Source organism: Schistocerca cancellata, chromosome 5 (genome assembly GCF_023864275.1).
Source record: "Schistocerca cancellata isolate TAMUIC-IGC-003103 chromosome 5, iqSchCanc2.1, whole genome shotgun sequence".
In the NCBI taxonomy this organism is placed as follows: domain Eukaryota; kingdom Metazoa; phylum Arthropoda; class Insecta; order Orthoptera; family Acrididae; genus Schistocerca; species Schistocerca cancellata.
In genome coordinates, this window is record NC_064630.1 from 308,644,521 (window position 1) to 308,668,575 (window position 24,055).

Below are 24,055 nucleotides of genomic sequence, written 5' to 3' on the forward strand. Positions count from 1 at the left end.
TACCCAAGAGCACACCTTCATCATTTAACCACACAGTAAAGCTGCACGCCCTCGGGAAAAATTACAGTTGTAGTTTCCGCTTGCTTTCAGCTGTTTGCAGTGCCAGCATAGCAAGGCCGTTTTGGGTGATGTTACATGGCCAGTTCAGTCAGTCATCCAGATTGCTGCACCTGCAACTACTGAAAAGGATGCTGTCCCCCTTCAGGAAAGACAGGAACAAATGGAAAGCAATGAATATAGTATTGTGAGGGAGGGTGAACTGTAAATATATGACTATGTTTTTGAGAGTGTATTAGCACTATATTGTAGTTTAAATGTAGTGTAATTGTGTTTGTAATATGCTTATATTTCAGAATAATGACAATATTATGAAAAGGTTAGATTATTGCTCACTATAGACAGGAGATGTTGTGTTGCAGACAGGCACAGAGAGACAGTGTGTGTGTGTGTGTGTGTGTGTGTGTGTGTGTGTGATAAAACACTTTTCCTTTCAGCTATGTCTCTAACACTATTTTAAATTTATTTTCATGTAATTCCCTTGTGCTATAAGGTACACTGTGCAAAACATTTTGGTAGAACGTAAAATATTATTTTCACGTTACTTACTCGAGTCCAAGGAATGTCTAGTAAGTTCCTATTTATGGTACTATGTAAGTGCACATCTATCCTACTTTCATACGCCTGGTCATTCTGTTTGGCAGGCACAAGTACCTTGAGTATGTAGATTTTGAGGACTGTAAGTATCTTTATGTTCTATAAAGTATTGTTTACAAGAAGTTAATTTGTTTGAGCCAGATATGCTTCTAATGGCTTTCTTCTGCCACATAAGGACCTCTTTTCCCCTGGCAAAGTTTTATCAAAGAAGTATCCCATAATGTAAGTGCATGTGGAAAAAGGTGTAGTAGGCCATAAGCATAAGCTCTTTACTTATACGATCATTCAGTTTCCTTGAGATATATAAAACTCTTGTCAATTTACTGCAGAGATTTTCTGTGTGGGTGTCTCAAGGTAGATGTCTAACAACTTTATTGAGTGATTCTGTCTGTTATTAATATTTCTGACAGAAAAGAGTATATTGTTCAGTTTTACTATTATTTAATGTCAGCCCATTTTTCTGGAAGCACTGAGCTGCCTTTTCCATCTCGGAGTTGCTCACTTGTTTGACATCATTCACATAATTATGTAATGTGATTAAAGTTGTGTCATCAACATACGTCAAAGGTTTATAGGGTAGTAAGTTGGGGAGATCATTAACATAGACAATGAATAAGACAGGTCCCAACACGGATCCTTGCAGAATCCTATTTTTTACTTTCAGAAGATCAGATTTATTATTTGAATTTCAGTAATGTTAGTTCTGTTGCAGTTATTCCGTATGTTTCATGTTTCTTAATCAAAGTGCTATGTGAGACAGTGTGAGATGCAATAGTGAGATCTACTAAAATAGTGTGTGTGTGCTGCCTATTTTCAAACCCTTGTAGTGCTGATAATTCAACTTTTTGTTCTGCCTTAATTGTTAATAACCCAACTAAGAACCCTTGTTGTTGAGTAGGTTGTTATACTAAAAAAAACATTTCATTGGTCTTTCATTAATGTTTCAACAATTTTCAAATTTATTGACACTACTACTATAGGTCTGTAATTTTGGGGTGAATTTGTGTGTGTGTTTTTTTTAATCTGTTTTTCTTTTTGTGACAAAATGAGACATTTTGGGAAAAGAGGTCTTTATCTGGCAGAAGAAATCCATCAGATGTATATCTGGCACAAACAAAGTAACTTCTTGTAAACAATACTTTTTGGAACATAAAGATACTTACGGTCTTCAAAATCTACATACTCAAGGTACTTGTGCCTGCTAAACAGAATGGCCAGGAGTATGAAAGTAGGTCGGATGTGCACTTACATTGTACCATAAATAGGAACTTACTAGACATCCCTTGGACTCAAGTAAGTAATGTAAAAATAATATTTTATATGCTACAAAAATATTTTTCAACAGTGTACCTTATAGCAAAAGGGAATTACATGAAAATAAATTTAAAATAGTGTTAGAGACATAGCTGAACGGAAAAGTGTTTTATAACAGAGTTGAATTTATATGCACTGAAAAAGAATGATGAACATTCAATAATCTGTTTGTGAATGAAACTTTATACAACATACGCAAGCATGCATGCACGCACGCCACACACACACACACACACACACACACACACACACACAAACAAACAAACAAACAAACAAACAAACAAACAAACAAACAAACAAACAAACAAACAAACAAACAAACACACTCACTCACTCACTCACTCACTCACTCACTCACTCACTCTCTCTCTCTCTCTCTCTCTCTCTCTCTCTCTCTCTCTCTCTCTGTGTGTGTGTGTGTGTAACTCAACATCTCTATATAGCGAGTAATATTGTCATTATTCTGAAATACAAGCATATTACAAACACAATTACACTACATTTAAATTACAATATAGTGCTAATACACTTTCAAAAACATAGTCATATATTTACAGGTCACCCTCCCTCACAATACTATATTCATTGTTTTTCACTTGTTTCTGTCTTTCCTGAAGGGGGACAGCATCCTTTTCAGTAGTTGCAGGTGCAGCAATCTGGATGACTGACTGAACTGGCCATGTAACATCACCCAAAAAGGCCTTGCTGTGCTGGTACTGCAAATGGCTGAAAGAAAGTGGAAACTACAACTGTAATTTTTCCCCAAGGGTGCGCAGCTTTACTGTGTGGTTAAATGATGAAGGTGTGCTCTTGGGTAAAAATTCAAGAGGTAAAATAGTTCCCCATTCCGATCTCCAGGCAGGGACTCCTCAGGAGGAAGTTCTCATCAGGAGAAACAAAACTGGCATTCTACAGATCAAAGTGTGGAATGTTTGATCCCTTAATTGGGCAGGTAGGTTAGATACTGTTAGAAGGGAAATGGATAAGTTGAAGTTAGATATAGTGGGCATTAATTAAGTTTGGTGGTAGGAGGTAAAGGACTTCCGGTCAGGTGAATATGCGGTTATAAATGTTGTTATTGTGGTCCTCAGTCCACAGACTAGTTTGATGCAGCTCTCCATGCTACTCTATCCTGTGCAAGCTTCATCATCTCCCAGTACCTACTGCAACCTACATCCTTCTGAATCTGTTTAGTGTATTCATCTCTTGGTCTCCCTCTATGATTTTTACCTTCCATGTTGCCCTCCAATACTAAATTGATGATCCCTTGATGCCTCAGAATATGTCCTACCAAGCGATCCCTTCTAGTCAAGTTGTGCCACAAATTTCTCTTCTCTCCCATTATATTCAATACCTCTCCATTAGTTATGTGATCTACCCATCTAATCTTCAGCATTATTCTGTAGCACCACATTTCGAAAGCTTCTATTCTCTTGTCTAAACTATTTATCGTCCATGTTTCACTTCCATACATGGCTACAGTCCATACAAATACTTTCAGAAACGACTTCCTGATACGTAAATCTATACTCGATGTTAACAAATTTCTCTTCTTCAGAAACGCTTTCCTTGCCATTGCCAGTCTACCTTTTATATCCTCTCTACTTCGACCATCATGGGTTATTTTGTTCCCCAAATATCAAAACTCATCTACTACTTTAAGAGTCTCATTTCATAATCTAATTCCCTCAGCATCACACGATTTAATTCAACTACATTCCATTATCCTCATTTTGCTTTTATTGATGTTCATCTTATATCCTCCTTTCAAGACACTGTCCATTCCGTTCAACTGCTCTTCCAGGTCCTTTGCTGTCTCTGACAGAATTACAATGTCATCGGCAAACCTCAAAGTTTTTATTTCTTCTCCATGGATTTTAATCCCTACTCCGAATTTTTCTTTTGTTTCCTTTATTACTTGCTCAATATACAGATTGAATAACATCGGGGATAGGCTACAACCCTTTCTCATTCCCTTCCCAACCACTGCTTCCCTTTCATGCCCCTCGACTTTTATAACTGCCATTTGGTTTCTGTACTAATTGTAAACAACCTTTTGCTCCCTGTATTTTACCCCTGCCACCTTCAGAATTTGAAAGCGAGTATTCCAGTCAACATTGTCAAAAGCTTTCTGTAAGTCTACAAATGCTAGAAACATAGGTTTGCCTTTCCTTAATCTATTTTCTAAGATAAGTCATAGGGTCAGTATTGCCTCACGTGTTCCAACATTTCTACGGAATCCAAAGTGATCTTCTCTGAGGTCGGCTTCTACCAGTTTTTCCATTCATCTGTAAGGAATTCGTGTTAGTATTTTGCAGCCGAGGCGTATTAAACTGATAGTTTGGTAATTTTCATATCTGTCAACACCTGCTTTCTTTGGGATTGGAAGTATTATATTCTTCTTGAAGTCTGAGGGTATTTCACCTGTGTCATACATCTTACTTCCCTAGGTAATGTATGTGGTTTGCCACCAAACAAAGTGCATGAAGGTACCGGAATGTGAAAACAAGTGTTAGACGTTTTCGTCAACCTAAGTTATTTACTCGACACCACTTCACTACTAAACGCACATACTCTCGTGTTGTGTCGCTATTACGTGGAACGAGTACTAGCATTTTCGTGCCATCTCTTTAGCGGCTAGCGCAATGTGACCTACGCGCAGCGTTAACACACATGTGACGTCACCGTGCCACGTGACTCTGATGCGTTTCTCCCATGTTAACAGATGCCAGACGTCAGGCGAAATTTGCCGGAGACGCACGATCTACAACGTAGCCCTGAAGGTAAGATTTTCGCATCAAACCCATGTGCGTTTCTACACAAGAAAGAGGCACGGCCGCACGGTGCTATGTGTAAATAGCGTGCCAAACCAGTGCGTGGAATACTTGTCTTAAGAAGAGAAAAAAAGTTCCAAGTCGATTGATGACATGTATTGGGCGTTGAAATACAAGTAATCTTAACCTGTAACGCTATAACGCACTCTGTTTTCGCAAATTGTGTGTTACACTAGAAACAACCAGATTTTGCATTCTGTTAACTAACCTTATGGTTAAAATCTTGTGTTGGTTTGCAAAAATACCGTCGTTATTGGAATTAAATTTTGGTCAGATACTGTGGATTATCGTTTACGGTACCGGTACTTCTCCATTTTGTTCATTTCCATTCTGGCATGCAAATTGTAACTATAGCAACGATATTTTTGGAATGATAATTTCAACAAGATCAAAAATAGTGACACAAAGAGCATTGGGAAGGTTGTGTGTTCTACAGCACATGTATAATGGATGTATAACAAAAATGATAGTGAGCCACACAGGAAAAGGTAAACATCAAGGGATATACTATACACTCGAGAAAGTTGGAATGAACTTGTTTATCCTATAAATTTATAAAAGTTCCAGTTGTTAATGAATGAAAGCAATAAAATTTACAGTATACCGGTAAGATATCGGTGTCATGCTACGGTAAGGACTTGAACGATACCGGTATTTGCAGTAAAAAACTATTTCGTTATTTTTAGTTAAAAATGTACTTACTTTTCGTTGTAGACCCCGTTCTAGCTAAACTCAACCAGATTTCTTCCAGTGTAAGAAAATATCCGCCAGCGGCTATCATAACTTCACCTCATTACAGACCTACCCTAAAATAACATCTCGAGATACGGGAACAAGTGGGAGGCAGAAAGGGTCCAAACTGGTGAATTGCACAGATCTAAAAAAATTGTACTTCATTATACCAAACAGCTTATTTACAGGCTATTTGATTGTACTCAGTTATGCGCCACTGTGGGCGGAGCACTTTATTCCATTGAATGACCCTTTTTTCAGTCCAGGCTTTTTTTCACGCATCCATTCCCCAATTAATCCAGAAAACTTAGCGCAATATTTGTCAGCCATTCTTCTTGTGTTTAAAAACCATACGTCAAAAACTTTTTCGATAGATGGAAGTCTTCGCCTTTTTCTGCAGAGCCACTGGCTACCATCCGCTGATTTGATTTCCTTAATGTGGTTAAGTGGTGGAACTATGTGCCATCCGCAAAAGGAAAGAAGGAATACAGTCAGTGATTTACGCCCTGTCAAGTGTCGACGACGTATTTAGAGACGGAGAAGGAAGTCGGCTGCGTCTTTTCTTAAGGAACCGTCCTCATATTTTAGCGAAAAGGATAAACTAAATCAGAATGGCGGTAGAGGTAAAAGAATCGCTCTTCTCTTGAAAGCGAGTTCAGTGTTTTTCTGCACCGTATTACCTTGAGTCGGTGTCTCATCCGCAGTAAGAAACCTGTGCATAAAAGCAACTTTTCTCCTTTCTAGCGCTCTAAATATTTGATAGCTTTGTTTTGTAGTATGATTTTGGTCTGCATTCAACAAATACAAAATAGATTTCTCACCGTTAATGCATTACCGGTATGTAAAATTGACTATAATCTTTCTTCTGATTTTCCTATGATCTTTCTTTTGATTTTCCTATGTCAGCTATCCGCTACAAATTTAATTATCTATCGCTTAACACCATCTTGTGCGCTTTGACGTTAATCTCATTTGTGTTTACGGTTTAGGGACATACTACATGTAGATCACGTTCAAGAGACGTACAGCCATCTTTGGATTCACCTGTCCATTTACTGAGCTGCTGATTTGGGAAAGTTTTTTAAGTAAAAAAAAAAGCTAGACGTGGGCAAAGAAACTCTGAGCTAGTTAAAAAGACATTTTATTGAAAAGTTGAATGACAAAAGTTTTAAGAACAGCTATTAGTTTTACTTAAACTATTTATGCCGAAGGGGAATACAATGACCGCCTTGCAAACAAATTTATTTTTTCAGCCTGGGATAACTAACAATGTTCCGCGCTCGAGAGGCTGAAGACATCCAATGTCAGTAATGGAGTCCAAAGAATGGGCCCACTTCACAATCATGATTTTTCTTCCATGTTTCAAGCCATTGAATTTGAGTACCCTTATGAAAAAAATAAATATGTTCCGTTCCAAGAGGGATTACTGATTTCAAAAATGTTAAATGTCCAGGTGCTTCTCGCATCATGAAAATCCTTAGGCGTCATGGAGACAACACAGAATGATTGTAGTTACGTAGTTTGCGTCTCTTATCAAATCTGGAACTTCTTGAAGCACCATTATTTTACACATCTTCCTTTTTTGATAGTGCCAAAATGTGTCACAAGACATACAGTAAACGTGCCCAGACACTGGAAGTTTCAGATCAGCTGTTTCGAAATAGTTATTAGCTACAACCTAGACATGGTACCATACGGGCAGTGTGATTCTTGTTTTGTATTGCACAGTTATCACATCGAATCTGCGGGACTTATTTTGTGAGTAAATGCAGGTGATGTAACAGCGGTTTTGACCATGATGACAGCTCTGCATACGATTTCGTTCCTAGATGCAAAAAAGTGATCACGTGAGGTACATACAAGATGATTTCTAAATTGTGGAGCTACTGTGAGTTGGAAATTTTACAAATTTGTTACATAAAACTTTTGAATAGGGACATATGAACATAAACATAAGGCATGTAATGAAAGAATCTTATTACTCTAAAGCAGGAACATGAAAAACTGCAGATACTTAAAGCCCACAGAACACACATTTTGTTGCTACGGGGCAACCATGAGATACAAATCTCACAAACTAAGTACGTAAGAGTCTTGGATAAAAACATGTGAACACGAAAGTAATTTATGTTCTTAAGCAGGAACATAAAAAATAAAAGTTAACGTCAGAAGTATAAAAAGACATAAAACTACTGAGATACTCGTCTCTAGCTTTTCTTTGCAAAGTGGATCTATGCGTGGACAAACTCTTGACGGACACACTCTTGCAGCCCCCATCAAGGAGGCACCCCAGTCTCATTTTACGGTGTATTCTTGAACACACAGAATCCAGACTCGCTGAAGTAGGACGTTGATAAGTGCAGTAAAACAGATCTTGCTTTATTCACGATATGCGGATATTCATTTTTTATTGAGATCCAAAAAATCGGGAGCATTTTCTTTAAATTTCGATATCAGGACTGTATTAGATGACATTTCGATAAGTTGGTCTTTTTCGGAGCTGTTTGGTTCTGTTCTGGAGACGTTTGCCACGTCAGGTGCAGTCAATTACACCTAGCCAGTAGACAGCGTCGAGTGAAAGTATTTGGATATCTTCTTGCAACTCGGACAGCTGCTCTTTAGTGTGTCCGTATATCTGACATTTCTTCAGTATTCAGCTCACTTGATGTGGTAGTCCGTAACTGGAAAAGCATTTAGATCGTTCTCTGCTATGACCGAGATCCAAAGGGCGAGGTTTTTCTTACGAAAATGCACTGAGTGTATCACTTTGTGATGTGATTGTTTCATGCTGTCCCCACATACTTCATTTCAAGGCATTAAGTTTGTTGAAAATATCGGAGAGGTACGTCAGCCCAGCACACCAAACGGGGTTTTTAAGATATTCACAGTAATCAAACTTATCATTCGTTTACACAAAAATGCAAGTTGTTCATCTTTAAATTCTAGAACTCTATTCATGGGCGCCCAAGGCCGGTGGCGAGTGGGGAGGGCGGTGGCTAGATCTCAGGAAAAGGAAAAAAAAAAAATATTGCTGAGTCAGGTGTTTTTCTTTCAAGAAATGATTGAAAAGTCGGTGGTACGCAGTTTTTTATCAGAATCTGAACTGAAATTTCTTTTTATGGCTTCTTAAAAGTTGCCATTCGTCTTTTAAAAAGATTAAAAATACTCCATCCATCATGTCTTGTCTCCCCTCCCGTACAACTCTCGTTATTGGCGCCGTTGACTCTGGTAAGTATTTTTCCTTTGGAAAGCCAACGCCTTATGCTGCGGAATAACAATAATTTATAATCTGCAGTCATTTCACTCACGACATTTTTGCATGCCTAATAACTGATACAACCGTCTGGATGGCGTCACCGAAACGACTTAACTATTGAAGTCGCTCTATGTAAAAAGAAATCAGTTTTTATCACTCTTGGACTCTTATTCCGCACAAAACTTAGAAACCCCTATATTTTTCTTGTCACGGCAGCAGTGCCATAACTGCATATAGCAATGCAATCCTTCCACTTGAGACCGTTATCTACAAACTCTCAACAGCAGCAAATATATCGGCTCCAGTGGTGGTTGTTTCCAGTTCTCGACAAAACAGGCATTCCTCAATTGTGATCCGCAATCAAATTTCACAAAAGATAATAATTTAGCTTTACCAGAAATGTCAGTGCTTTCATCTAAGTGAAGAACAAATTGCGTGTTAGTAAAGTTTTCCATAACGTTACTCTGAATATCAACTGAAATAATGTGCCAATGAACTGTATCATTTCACAGAGGTACTTTTGAAATCTGTTCAACTGATTCAGGTCTCAACATATCAAGAATTTCTGTACATGTCAGTAAAATAACCTCTTCGTCGATGTTAATGGTTTCTGTTTCTTGCCAATCATTTCAGGAATTTTGGATGATACCATAACGGCTATATCTGAGAGCTTTACTCGTTTCCCATCATGACAAAAGATTTTGAATGGATGATTGACGGGTGCAACGCTGAAAATACTCTCGCGGTTTCGTTCCAAATGCCTTTTTGGCTTGCTAGGTACCACAGACTCACTTGACAACACTGTGCCGCACACGGAACATTTCGGTGTAGGCTTGCCCTCCTCGCATTTGCACATAAACCCGAAATTCATGTATTCTTCTTCATAGTTTCGGTGATGTTGGACCTTGACTGACCCTGAATTTGTTTTCCTGGTTAACAGATGACGGATGTGTGGCGTCCCCGCACTCCAACCGCGTGCTGATATTGTCGATGCCGTAGAGCTGCTACTGCCACAGCTCTCGCAGTAGAGTTGAGACACCATGCGCGATGACGTGGGTCCCCGTTGGTGAACGGGAGACAAAAATGCGAACTCGTTCGATGGATGCTTCTTCTGATTTAAGATTGAATGATTCATTGCCCGGATATGCAGTAGTTGTTAAATCTTATCTCATCCGCATCGTACACACCACCAATTGCGAGGAAACATTGTAATTATCAACCTCCCCCTACGTTGTTGGCTCGTTGCTATGGAGTTGTTGAACCTGTATGAAGCGAGATCCACAGATACTCTTTGACCACGTCTGAGTGAACTTACGCCGCAATGTTAAAATAAAAAAATGTTCAAAAGTTTTCTTTTCAATTAATGAAGTAGGTATTTTGATATTCAGATTAAATTGTCCCTGCTGAACAGTCGTTGGTTAACTATCATTGATTAAATCACCTAATAATGTAGTCCACGCTTGATATTTCGCTTGGAACGAACAGTTTATTGTTCCTTGGCCACTAAATACTTTATAACTTTCGCACCACACGCAGTTGGTTGGTAAAGTCAGTTCTATTAAAATTAGTTTCTTGACAATTACGACAACTTGACTCTTCAGCGTAATTGTATTATCTTCGTGAAGTCGTGTAATTGTGTCCTACTCGAGACTAATTGAATGTAGTCCTTTGATATACTATCACTCTTCTTTTAGTTCCAACCATTTGAAAGTCAAGTCCAATACTCACTAGTTTCGTCACTAAAGTTCAATTAACCCGTTATGCACGGTTAAACACGTCTATCAGATCCTGTCTCTGCTTAGAAAATCAGTTTCCGAAGTTCGTGAATCACGTCACGCAAGAAACACTTCTGAACGCAAAACAATCTCGTCGCGTTTCGTACTCTCAATAACTAAGACAAGAATTGTTCTCGCACTTCTTTACAGGACGAGAGCCAGCAAGCGACTTCTTCTGTGAAAGTGTATTGTAGGCGCACTGAATTTCTTCGTTGCGCTCACAACTCTCTTCCACATAAAAGTTATCTCTGACTAACATCACCTTGGACTTAGCTTTCAAGATATTAATTGCAATTATCACTTGGATATTTGTCCATTAATTAAATCTGAGGTTTCTTCCTACTCTTTTCATAAGAAAAACTCTGTGATGTATAATGTTGTTGTTATCAAAACGTCTTGGTGTTAGCTTATCGGCAAAGATGTATTTGCCAAGATAACTCTTCCTTACTTCATATTATGATATTCTGTTTTAATTGACTTTAAGGGGGTCGTTGGGGTGTTATACGGAGACGGCACATTTCCGCTCTCTTTCGAATGTTACTACGTCCATCACCACTCTCCTCATATGTAGAAGAGGTGTTGACATCTAAGGCATTCTTTTCCTTTATCACAATTCCGTCCATGATTAAAAGAGTGCGCTAGCAACTAGCAAATGCAAGTAACTACTGAAAATACTATAAAACTGTACCGCGCAGCAAAACAAGACAAGCAACGACTGATTACGAAAATATGAAACGACTGAGAAGTTGATGTCGGTCCTCTTACACATACAGATAAGTGGAAGATGAATAATCTAGAATTTCTAGAAATCTACTTTGAGCGTCCATCGATATGTTTTACTGACACAGCCGACAATGCCAACAAAGAGTCAAAGATAATGGCAAACTCGCCGACAAAGGATCAAAGGATGTCATGAGCCACAAAACATTCCTTGGTGAAGATTATTCAAGGAATGAGGGATCGTTCGTTTTAGAGTTGAATGGAGGGTAAATCACTTAGAACTTGCACCACAAACATTGCGGAAATGGGAAGTGCCATTCATGAGCGGTTTTCACAGGATGGATTGGTAGTGAGGGGCTCATATTGTTAGCGAATGAAAAGATTGTAATAATATTTTGAAAGTGTATTTTTTGTGCAAATATACAGTTTTTAAATGGAACAATGCCTATTGATGTTAACAGACTAAAAGTAGGTTAACTTAGAATGTCAGTGATGTTTGTTGCAGGATTCTAGTGCGAGTCGTTCACGAGGTATCGTATTTTGAAAAATTTCCACATCGACACTGGTTTGTGCCATTCCACCTTTGTAGTTGCTAGGTACGGTGTTGTCATGTTTGATTACAGTGTGCTTATGTGTTCCTAGAGTGCATTGCGACTTGATTGTCAGTTAGTGTGTGACTGTTCAAGCATTAAGTCGTGAGTGGACGATGGGATTTACCAATGCAGAAAAAGGCGACATTCTCATTGTGTATGCAGAGTGTAGGAAGAATGAAGTTCGTTCTTGTACGGTGTATGCGGCAAGATATCCCAGTAGATGTCAACCGTCTCGGCCATTATTTATGAACCTCTTCAACCAGTTACGTAAAAGGACTAGTGTAAACCTAGACAACGTAACAGAGGTGACGACAGAAGAGGGAGAAATTAATGTCCTTGGTGCTGTTGCAGTTGATCCGCACATTAGGTCCCGCACAATTGCACAAGGAAGTGGCACGAGCCAGACATGTGTCCTACGCATTTTCCATCGACATAGGCTCAATCACTACCACCTCTCTCTCCTTCAGCAGCTGCATGGAAATGATTATGAGAATCATGTTAACTTGTGTACATGCGCGTTAAAGCAGGATACTCCATATGTGATACATCATACGTGATATGTTTCTTGTTCAGTGATGAAGCCACATTTACCAATCAGGACAGGTAAACCGTCGAAACACGCACTATTGGCCTGTTAACAATACCTGTTGGCTTCATTAGGTGGAACATCAGCGTCTATGGAGTGTAAACGTGTAGCGTGGGACAGTGAACGATCAGGCCATAGGCGTACAAGTATCGCGGTCTCCTACCAGACTACACTACTGGCCATTAAAATTGCTACACCAAGAAGAAATGCAGATGATAAATGGGTATTCATTGGACAAATATGTTATACTAGAACTGACATGTGATTACATTTTCACACAATTTGGGTGCATAGATCTTGAGAAATCAGTACCCAGAACAACCACCTCCGGCCGTAATAACGCCTTGATACGCCTGGGAATTGAATCAAACAGAGCTTGGATGGCGTGTACAGGTACAACTACCCATGCAGCTTCAACACGATACTACTGTTCAACAAGAGTAGTGACTGGCGTATTGTGACGAGCCAGTTGCTCGGCCAACGTTGAGCAGACATTTTCAGTTGGTGAGAGATCTGGTGAATGTACTGGCCAGGGCAGCAGTCGAACATTTTCTGTATCCACAAATGCCCGTACAGGACCTGCAACATGCGGTCGTGCATTATCCTGCTGAAATGTAGGGTTTCGCAGGGATCGAATGAAGGGTAGAACCGCGGGTCCTAGTCCGCAGCTCGTGGTCGTGCGGTAGCGTTCTCGCTTCCCACGCCCGGGTTCGATTCCCGGGGTCAGGGATTTTCTCTGCCTCGTGATGACTGGGTGTTGTGTGATGTCCTTAGGTTAGTTAGGTTTAAGTAGTTCCAAGTTCTAGGGGACTGATGACCATAGATGTTAAGTCCCATAGTGCTCAGAGCCATTTGAACCATTTTTGAACCGCGGGTCCTATCACATCTGAAATGTAACGTCCACTGTTCAAAGTGCGTCAGTGCGAACAAGTGGTGACCGACACGTGTAACCAATGGCACCCATACCATCACGCCGGGTGATACGCCAGTCTGGCGATGATGAATACACGCTTCCAATGTGCGTTCACCGCGATGTCGCCAAACACGGATGCGACCATCATGATGCTGTCAACAGAACCTGGATTCATCCGAAAAAATGACGTTTTGCCATTCGTGCACCCAGGTTCGTTGTTTAGTACACCATCGCAGGCGCTCCTGTCTGTGAAGCAGCGTCAAGGGTAACCGCAGCCATTGTCCCCGAGCTGATAGTCCATGCTGCTGCAAACGTCATCGAACTGTTCGTGCAGATGGTTGTTGTCTTGCAAATGTCCCCATCTGTTGACTCAGGGATTGAGACGTGGCTGCCCGATCCGTTACAGCCATGCGGATAAAATGCTCGTCATCTCGACTGCTAGTGATACAAGGCCATTGTGATCCAGCTCGGCGTTCCGTATTACCCTCCTGAACCCACCGGTTCCATATTCTGCTAACAGTCATTGGATATCGACCAACGCGAGCAACAATGTCGCCATACGATAAATCGCAATTGCGATAGGCTACAATCCGACCTTTATCAAAGTCGGAAACTTGATAGTACGCATTTCTCCTCCTTACACGAGGCATCACAACAACGTTTCACCAGGCAACGCCGGTCAACTGCTGTTTGTGTATGAGAAATCGGTTGGAAACTTTCCTCATGCCAGCACTTTGTAGGTGTGGCCACCGGCGCCAACTTTGTGTGAATGCTCTGAAAAGCTAATCATTTGCATATCACAGCATCTTCTTCCTATCGGTTAAATTTCGCGTCTGTAGCACGTCATTTTCGTGGTGTAGCATTTTTAATGGCCAGTAGTGTATTTTCCACAGATACTAGAAGACGCTCCTCTGCAGACAGGGAGGACTCCGTGGTACCAAGTTGATGGCTGTCCAGTCCATAGTGCACGAAGTACTTGCAGCATGTCCTCACGAATTGTTTCCTTATCGTCGGATTTGACGCAGAGGAACTGTATCTTGGCCGACTCATTCCCCAGATTTGACGCCTGTATACTTTTTTCTGTGGGGAAAGCTAAAAGAGTCTGTGTGCTAGGACATACCATCTACAACCGACGGTACGCAACGACGTATTATTGCATCCTATTCGGACATCTCCGCTGAAATGCTATAGTGTGATCGACAAACAATGGCGGTCCGCGCATGTCGATGCTCGGACGAGGATTGCATTGTTGACTATTCCAAGCTACAGTTGCGGTAAGCGCATGCACATCTTTCAAAATGAATAAAGCGTATATTCTGCAAATTGTGTGCTCGCTTGCTTATACAGAATTAATCACTTACCACCACAATCAGCGATGACAACTCGCAACAAATGGAATCGAAATTCACTAAACAACTCGCTACGATCACGTTTAATGCTCGCATTAGCTACGGCATTAAGAGCAGAGCCCTCAGAACATACTGAAAGTTCATTGGCTGTCGGAGAATACGTGACGTAGGTACGCAGAACAAGCCTAAACTCGACCGCCATTGTTCTTGTTTCCAACTATAGCATGTGAGCAGTATTTGTTCCATACCAGACTGGAAGCGTGTATTGCCACTGCCGATGGTCATTTTGAACACAATTTGTGAAGGCCAATTGTCTTGTTACTGGTCATAATCCACATAACTAGTGTATGCACTTCTGTTGTTCTTCAGTGTGTGCTAACACATGTATTGTAGAAGTGTGTGTGTGTTTGTGTGTGTGTGTGTGTGTGTGTGTGTGTGTGTGTGTGTGTGTGTGTGAATTTTTCATAACACGATAACTCGTAAACGACTCGCACTAAAATCCTGCAGCAAACAAACTGACGTTAAAATTTACCCTACTTTAATTTGTTAATGTCAATAGGCATTGTTCCATTTAAAAAAAGTGTATGTTTGCACAAAAAATATACTTCGTAAGTATTATTACAATCCGTTGACTACCAATCCATTCTGTGAAAACCGCACATGAATAGCACTTTCCATTTCCGCAAAATTTTGCGATGCAAGTTGTAGGTAATTCACCCTGTGTAATTATTACCATACGATACATGCTTAAATTCGTGTTGTCACACATAATGATAGGCAATTTCTTGCTAATTGGGCTACAGCAAGAGACGTTTTGGAGATAAATTTTTGTGTGTTCTAGATATTTGATCTGCGGAAGATTAGAAGACATTAAACATATCGTTACAACTCTGGCACGTATTCGCGACACACCAATGTGTCGAAAGACGACGGTTGAAAAACACTGTACTAGACAATTAGACAAGGTCCTACGGGTGCTATTCTAGCACCTTCCTCCGACCATGTACCAGCTAATGTTAGGGAGGCCTACAATTTGGTGTAAATTTAGATCCACGGTGCAACTGTAAATTTTTTACAGTAACAGAAATTGCTAGGCGTGAAATAACTGAAAAGTGTCAGATAAATCTTAGAACTGTCCCTGGAGCAGACCCTACATAGTTGGATTCTTTGTTTGGCACTTCATCACGTGTAACAAAAAATGATATACTGTAAATAAGCTTAGTATTTAAAATGTAAAAAAGCGTTTTCTTTGAAAAATGCCATTGTAATCAAGTATCTGATAAGCCGGTATTCGCCTCTACACAGCAGCTATGTGCCGTAGTAAAACTGAGGAGGCAGCGCTCTTCTTCCCGACGTAGTACGTTCCATACTAATATACTTGATTAAATTTGGGTTATGTTACCATGAATAGCATTAAGCAGTACAGTGTTAGTTAATTTTTAATGCAGAATACGCATTAAATTTCCGTGATGTCTTTGTCTTACGTTAATGTATTGTATACATCGACTCGTTCCACGTCCTTAAAGGTTCCCTTAGTGATGGAATTTTGGGAACACGATCAACGAATGAACGAATAAGCCAACTGGAAAGACACGACCTCGTTCCCACCACGCCCTCGTGCCACAACTACATGAATCTTTGCCACTATCACCTATGTCCAGGCACAGATTGTAATCTGGCAACTGTCTGCTGTTAAACACGTTAGAGGGTATCAACATTGGGATGAGTATCATTTGTTGTGTGTCCATACAAAATGTGCAGGTGGTATTTAAAGGCATTTGAGAATTTCTGCTGTCAAATCTGAGTTCTTTCGTGCCTTTCTCTATTTCTCAGAGCCGTACGTGTTAGCTTTGTGGTCACACACTTGCCTTCTCTTTGATCGCTAGTAGATCAGAACTCGCGGAAGTATCTGAAAAGGGTGGCGAATAAAAGCTTCATCAAGTATTTTCTGATAGCTCGTCAATACAACTGGTGGTCAATATTCGTTGTGGGATGAGCTATCTGAAATGCACTGTGCATCGTGCACAAGTTTAAATCAGGTCTTAACAATAGCTTTGTTGACTTTCGTTGTGAGTTATGACTTCGTTCTCTCATGAAAGAGGTAATGCGAGTTTAAATAACTCCGTGTGTTTCAGATTGTGGTGATGAGGCCGAGGGTCCAGTCCTCGGTTTGATAAATGACGTTTTCACACCACCATTGCCAAAGATACCCAAAATATTTTTAAATACTGGCTGTATACCTGAAAGTTACCACGAGATGTTGCCGCCTGTCCTCCTCCAGCTGCGGAGTCCTTACCACTTGAGGGACTCCTTTTCACGACCACAGTGTGCACCAGACCAAGCAGAGAATGTTTGTTTCCTGAACTCATTGCGTATTCCCCCCACCCTGACGAGTTCTTTTGTCGTGACACTTGCAAGTGACCTAACAAAAGATGTTAAATTATTCGATTTACCCATTTAATTTTCTGCACCACCATATTTCAAAAGCTTCCATTTTTCTTGTATGTACTGTTTAGTGTTCACGTGTCACTTCTATAGATGGATGAACTCCACGCGAATACTCCCAGAAGAGACGTCCTACCACTTACGTTTACACTTTATTTTAGCGTATTTTCCTTTTTCCGATAAATCTTTCTTGCTGCTGCTGCCGGTCTGCATTTTATACCTTTAGTTCGGCTATCAGCAGCTATTTTTCTTTCTAAACTGCAAAACTCTTCTACTTCTAACGTCTCATTTGCTGGCATAATTCTCTCAGCATCACCTGATTTAATTTGATTACATTCTGCAATTTTTGTTTTGCCCTGTGACAAAACTGCACTGTTGCCCGTTAAATTTCAACATAAGAAAGGATAGCAAATAACTGAACTTTTACTGTAAGATACATAGTAGTTAGGACCGTCTCAAGGGGGATGGGGAGCGCACCGTGGCATCGCCCAGGGCGGCAGGTTTCTGGAGCGGCAAATACTTAAATTTAATATGGTGCCAAAAGAACGAATTAAACAAGACAATGAAAGATTTGGGTAAATGAAGGGGAGTGAGAATAAACTATAAATACAAACCATTCATAAAATCTAGTGTCTTGCTCGTAATTGTCAGCGTTATTGTGAAATGACAAAGGAAGCTCTATAGTTGGTAACCTTGGTTGCGTTTTTCAAAACAGCAAACTGTCTGTGTAGGCAACTCTGTTTATAGCATGCATTTAAAACCACAACTGAAATGTACCTACGTCAACTTACAAGCCTCTAACATCAGTACCATTTACACATTTCTTCTTCTCCTCCTCCTCCTCCTCCTCCTCCTTCTCCTCCTCCTTCTCCTCCTCATGGCCCTCTAAATTAATTTTTTTGCATTGTCTGTAACTTCTTTTATTTTTCCCTTATTTCCTTTTTTCCCCCCCACGGTTTTGAAGCCATAATCAGTAGACATTCATATTTAAGATAACATGGAAAAAAACTGTCAAATCATAATTTGGAGCTGAAGCAACTCAAATATTCGAACTGTTTGTCCAATTTCGTCGTATTCCACACTGCCTTCAAACAACGTTACGCAGCGAATAACAGTTACTTGTCACAGCAATAAATAGAAGTACTTTCAAAGTCTCTTGTTTTGCACCATAAATCATGGCATGGCATGTCGGAAAACACGCCTTCTCGATATTCGATCATAGCCGTTTTAAAAATTCATGTACTATAGACACTCTAAATAGGTACTGGCGATTTATACACTTTTTTCAACCATTACAGTATTTATATGTAAGTTATTCATTGTCCTGCGACCCTCTACTTTGTACAGCAGAAGCGACGACGATATCGTCGTAATGCTGTAGTCAGCTGTGCTAGTTGTTACAGATCTCGCACTGCACTCTCCCCTCTGCTCTGAGGACGAGAAAAAATGAACAGATTTTACTTGTATACTCTACGAATCACGTAAACCCACCAGGATAGCCGAGAGCATTAATGTGCTGCTTCCTGGACTCGGGTAGGCGCGCCGGTCCTGGATCGAATCCGCCCAGCGGATTAACGCGAGGGTGGGTATGCTGGCCAGCCTGGATGTGGTTTTTAGGCGGTTTTCCACATCCCACTAGGTGAATATCTGGCTGGTCCCCACGTTCCGCATCAGTTACACGACTTTCAGATATTTGAAAAACGTTCGCACTATTCCATGGCTTACACTAGATGCACACTGCTGGGGTACACTAAATCCGTCCCTGGGGGTTTCGAGGTGGCTGCAGGAAGGGCATCCACCCTCTGACACTAACACTGCCAAATCAATAGTAACAAGGCCACATTGCGGAAAATGATGATGATGACTCTGCAAATGGCATAACTTAACTTTGGTTGCATAATTAATTACAGAGTTATAACTCAAAGTGTATTACACTGTAAAGATTTCACATCTGTTTCACTGACAGGTTCTCCATAGGTGGCTCTGATCTTACTGATGTATTCACGTGAAAAAGACGCATGAATAAGGGTATTATGTGAAAATAAGACGTCATGGATGAAAGACACTGTGAAAAAGGTTGACGACGTCTGAAAATGCTAGGAGGGGGCAGGCCCAGTGCAATGGGGACAACCCTTGAAAGTTCCGTATAGGGCGGAAAAATCCCTAGAACCAGCCCTGATTATAGCAGGGAGAATACATGACTAAGGAGAGTACAAGACTAAATTTTTACATGTTTTGTGGGGATATAGGGTGCGATATTTAGTACAGGAGCTGTCACCTCTGGCAGGATATACTTGAACTGAGGTTGGATAACAGATCCAAGTAGCCTATGTCATTCCATGCTAGTTGAACTCTACGCAAGGATTCGCCAATCGTAGTGGCTGGCGAGTGGTGGCGTGCCGCTCTCTCAGCAGCTCATGACCAGATGTTTTCAGTGGGTGTGAGATTTGGAGAACATTCTGGGCACGGCAACAGTCAATCAGTGTATCAATGTAAGTCAGGACAGTACGCACTACACACAATCTGGCATTACGTTTCTGGAAGATTATGTCACGGAGACCTTGAAGAGAGGGCACAGTCAGTGACCCTAATGCGTCTGATACGTAACGGCTGCTGTCCAAATAATGTGCTAGAGATGACACTGTTGTGTGTACCCAGTGGCACTTCATACCATCACGGTAGGAGTGCTGGGCCTGTATGACGATGATGACTGCAGTCTGGTAATTAAGTTCTCCTCAGAGTCTCCATACACCGGTTAAGTCCACTGTGAGGCTTTTAGCAGAACTTACGGTCGCCATACCGACAATCTGTGGTGCGCCAGACATCTTTGGATTGTCCGTATGGATACTTGTCTTGCTTTACTGACTCAAAATACACGGTGCTACACGGTCGAGCAAACAATATATCTTCTCTCTCAGGCGCTATTCGCATAGAGCCATTGAGTTCCTTCGTGAGTTTATTGTTTGTCTCCTAGATCCATCGTTTCCATATTCACATGACAATCGTGGGAGGCTCACAAACGGAAGCAACAATATCGTGGAACAATAACTGCAAGCTCAATGGGCCACGATGCTGCTATTGTCTAATTCCGCAAGTTCTAGTAGACGCTTTACCGTACACGAGGCATAACACAATCTTATCATAAACAAACCACATTCAGATGCGGTTTCTTAATGAGATGGTCTTCGCCTGATGTTGTTGTTGTGGTCTTCAGTCCTGAGACTGGTTTGATGCAGCTCTCCATGCTACTCTATCCTGTGCAAGCTTCTTCATCTCCCAGTACCTACTGCAACCTACATCTTTCTGAATCTGCTTAATGTATTCATCTCTTGGTCTCCCCCTACGATTTTTACCCTCCACGCTGCCCTCCAATACTAAATTGGTGATCCCTTGATGCCTCAGAATATGTCCTACCAACCGATCCCTTCTTCTGGTCAAGTTGTGCCACAAACTTCTCAACTCCCCAATCCTATTGAATACTTCCTCATTAGTTACGTGATCTACCCATCTAATCTTCAGCATTCTTCTGTAGCACCACATTTCAAAAGCTTCTATTCTCTTCTTATCCAAACTATTTACCGTCCATGTTTCACTTCCATACATGGCTACACTCCATACAAATACTTTCAGAAATGACTTCCTGACACTTAAATCTAACCTGGATGTTAACAAATTTCTCTTCTTCAGAAACGCTTTCCTTGCCATTGCCAGTCTACATTTTATATCCTCTCTACTTCGACCATCATCAGTTATTTTGCTCCCCAAATAGCAAAACTCCTTTACTACTTTAAGTGTCTCATTTCCTAAGCTAATACCCTCAACATCACCCGACTTAATTCGACTACATTCCATTATCCTCGTTTTGCTTTTGTTGATGTTCATCTTATATCCTCCCTTCAAGACACTATCCATTCCGTTCAACTGCTCTTCCAAGTCCTTTGCTGTCTCTGTCAGAATTACAATGTCATCGGCGAACCTCAAAGTTTTTATTTCTTCTCCATGGATTTTAATACCTACTCCAAATTTTTCTTTTGTTTCCTTTACTGCTTGCTCAATATAGAGATTGAATAACATCGGGGAGAGGCTACAACCCTGTCTTACTCCCTTCCCAACCACTGCTTCCCTTTCATGTCCCTCAACTCTTATAACTGCCATCTGGTTTCTGTACAAGTTGTAAATAGCCTTTCGCTCCCTGTATTTTACCCCTGCCACCTTTAGAATTTGAAAGAGAGTATTCCAGTCAACATTATCAAAAGCTTTCTCTAAGTCTACAAATGCTAGAAACGTAGGTTTGCCTTTCCTTAATCTTTCTTCTAAAATAAGTCGTAAGGTCAGTATTGCCTCACGTGTTCCAGTATTTCTACGGAATCCAAACTGATCTTCCCCGAGGTCGGCTTCTACTAGTTTTTCCATTCGTCTGTAAAGAATTCGTGTTAGTACTTTGCAGCTGTGGCTTATTAAACTGATTGTTCGGTAATTTTCACATCTGTCAACACCTGCTTTCTTTGGGATTGGAATTATTATATTCTTCTTGAAGTCTGAGGGTATTTCGCCTGTTTCATACATCTTGCTCACCTGGTGGTAGAGTTTTGTCAGGACTGGCTCTCCCAAGGCCATCAGTAGTTCCAATGGAATGTTGTCTACTCCGGGGGCCTTGTTTCGACTCAGGTCTTTCAGTGCTCTGTCAAACTCTTCACGCAGTATCGTATCTCCCATTTCATCTTCATCTACATCCTCTTCCATTTCCATAATATTGTCCTCAAGTGCATCGCTCTTGTATAGACCCTCTATATACTCCTTCCACCTTTCTGCTTTCCCTTCTTTGCTTAGAACTGGGTTTCCATCTGAGCTCTTGATGTTCATACATGGGGTTCTCTTATCTCCAAAGGTCTCTTTAATTTTCCTGTAGGCAGTATCTATCTTACCCCTAGTGAGATAAGCCTCTACATCCTTACATTTGTCCTCTAGCCATGTCTGCTTAGCCATTTTGCACTTCCTGTCGATCTCATTTTTGAGACGTTTGTATTCCTTTCTGCCTGCTTCATTTAGTGCATTTTTATATTTTCTCCTTTCATCAATTAAATTCAATATTTCTTCTGTTACCCAAGGATTTCTACTAACCCTCTTCTTTTTACCTACTTGATCCTCTGCTGCCTTTACTACATCATCCCTCAGAGCTACCCATTCTTCTTCTACTCTATTTCTTTCTCCCATTCCTTTCAATTGTTCCCTTATGCTCTCCCTGAAACTCTGTACAACCTCTGGTTCTTTCAGTTTATCCAGGTCCCATCTCCTTAAATTCCCACCTTTTTGCAGTTTCTTCAGTTTTAATCTACAGGTCATAACCAATAGATTGTGGTCAGAGTCCACATCTGCCCCTGGAAATGTCTTACAATTTAAAACCTGGTTCCTAAATCTCTGTCTTACCATTATATAATCTATCTGATACCTTTTAGTATCTCCAGGGTTCTTCCATGTATACAACCTTCTATCATGATTCTTAAACCAAGTGTTAGCTGTGATTAAGTTGTGCTCTGTGCAGAATTCTACCAGGCGGCTTCCTCTTTCATTTCTTAGCCCCAATCCATAGTCACCTACTACGTTTCCTTCTCTCCCTTTTCCTACACTCGAATTCCAGTCACCCATGACTATTAAATTTTCGTCTCCCTTCACTATATGAATAATTTCTTTTATTTCATCATACATTTCTTCAATCTCTTCGTCATCTGCAGAGCTAGTTGGCATATAAACTTGTATTACTATAGTAGGTGTGGGCTTCGTATCTATCTTGGCCACAATAATGCGTTCACTATGCTGTTTGTAGTAGCTTACCCGCATTCCTATTTTCCTATTCATTATTAAACCTACTCCTGCATTACCCCTATTTGACTTTGTGTTTATAACCCTGTAGTCACCTGACCAGAAGTCTTGTTCCTCCTGCCACCGAACTTCACTAATTCCCACTATATCTAACGTTAACCTATCCATTTCCCTTTTTAAATTTTCTAACCTACCTGCCCGATTAAGGGATCTGACATTCCACGCTCCGATCCGTAGAACGCCAGTTTTCTTTCTCCTGATAACGACATCCTCTTGAGTAGTCCCCGCCCGGAGATCCGAATGGGGGACTATTTTACCTCCGGAATATTTTACCCAAGAGGACGCCATCATCATTTAATCATACAGTAAAGCTGCATGCCCTCGGGAAAAATTACGGCCGTAGTTTCCCCTTGCTTTCAGCCGTTCGCAGTACCGGCACAGCAAGGCCGTTTTGGTTATTGTTACAAGGCCAGATCAGTCAGTCATCCAGACTGTTGCCCTTGCAACTACTGAAAAGGCTGCTGCCCCTCTTCAGGAACCACACGTTTGTCTGGCCTCTCAACAGATACCCCTCCGTTGTGGTTGTACCTACGGTACGGCTATCTGTATCGCTGAGGCACGCAAGCCTCCCCACCAACGGCAAGGTCCATGGTTCATGGGGGGGTTCGCCTGATATTTGCTTATATACTGATCGTAGATTGCATTACTTTTGTCTACTTTGTGCGGTTGCACTGAAATCCTAATCATTGGCATATTCAATGTTTTAATCCACTTCGTGAAGGTTAAACTTTTGTACAAGCCGCCTCCGTGGTTTTGTAATTAAAAAATAACCTTTAACTTTTATATCGTCTTCCTGAACTTCAAATCCAGTTTCAGATTTCTTCCTAATTTCATTTGTTTTCTCAATGCGTGGATTTTGCAAAAGATAAACAAATGAAACTTTCATAAGGGGCGTACCCACAAAGCCATTGTTACCCTAAATGACAATAAGTGTCTACTTAAAGTTTTTCAAGGAATTATTTATCGACTCCCTGTTTTCGGCAGCCACACCGGAACATGAAATT

At 40.7% G+C, this 24,055-nt stretch overlaps 1 protein-coding gene across 5 annotated transcripts in view; it reads left to right on the forward strand.

Moving 5' to 3' along the window:
- LOC126188144 (UDP-glycosyltransferase UGT5-like) overlaps positions 1–24,055 on the forward strand; it is a 124,717-nt gene that overhangs the window by 32,388 nt on the left and 68,274 nt on the right. For 2 of the 5 annotated variants that reach the window (XM_049929642.1, XM_049929643.1), the window contains exon 3: positions 4,694–4,751. The exons of the other annotated variants lie outside the window; for them this stretch is intronic. The gene's annotated coding sequence lies outside the window, so the exon portion shown is untranslated. The remainder of the gene's footprint in view (positions 1–4,693; positions 4,752–24,055) is intronic. 5 annotated transcript variants of the gene reach the window in all.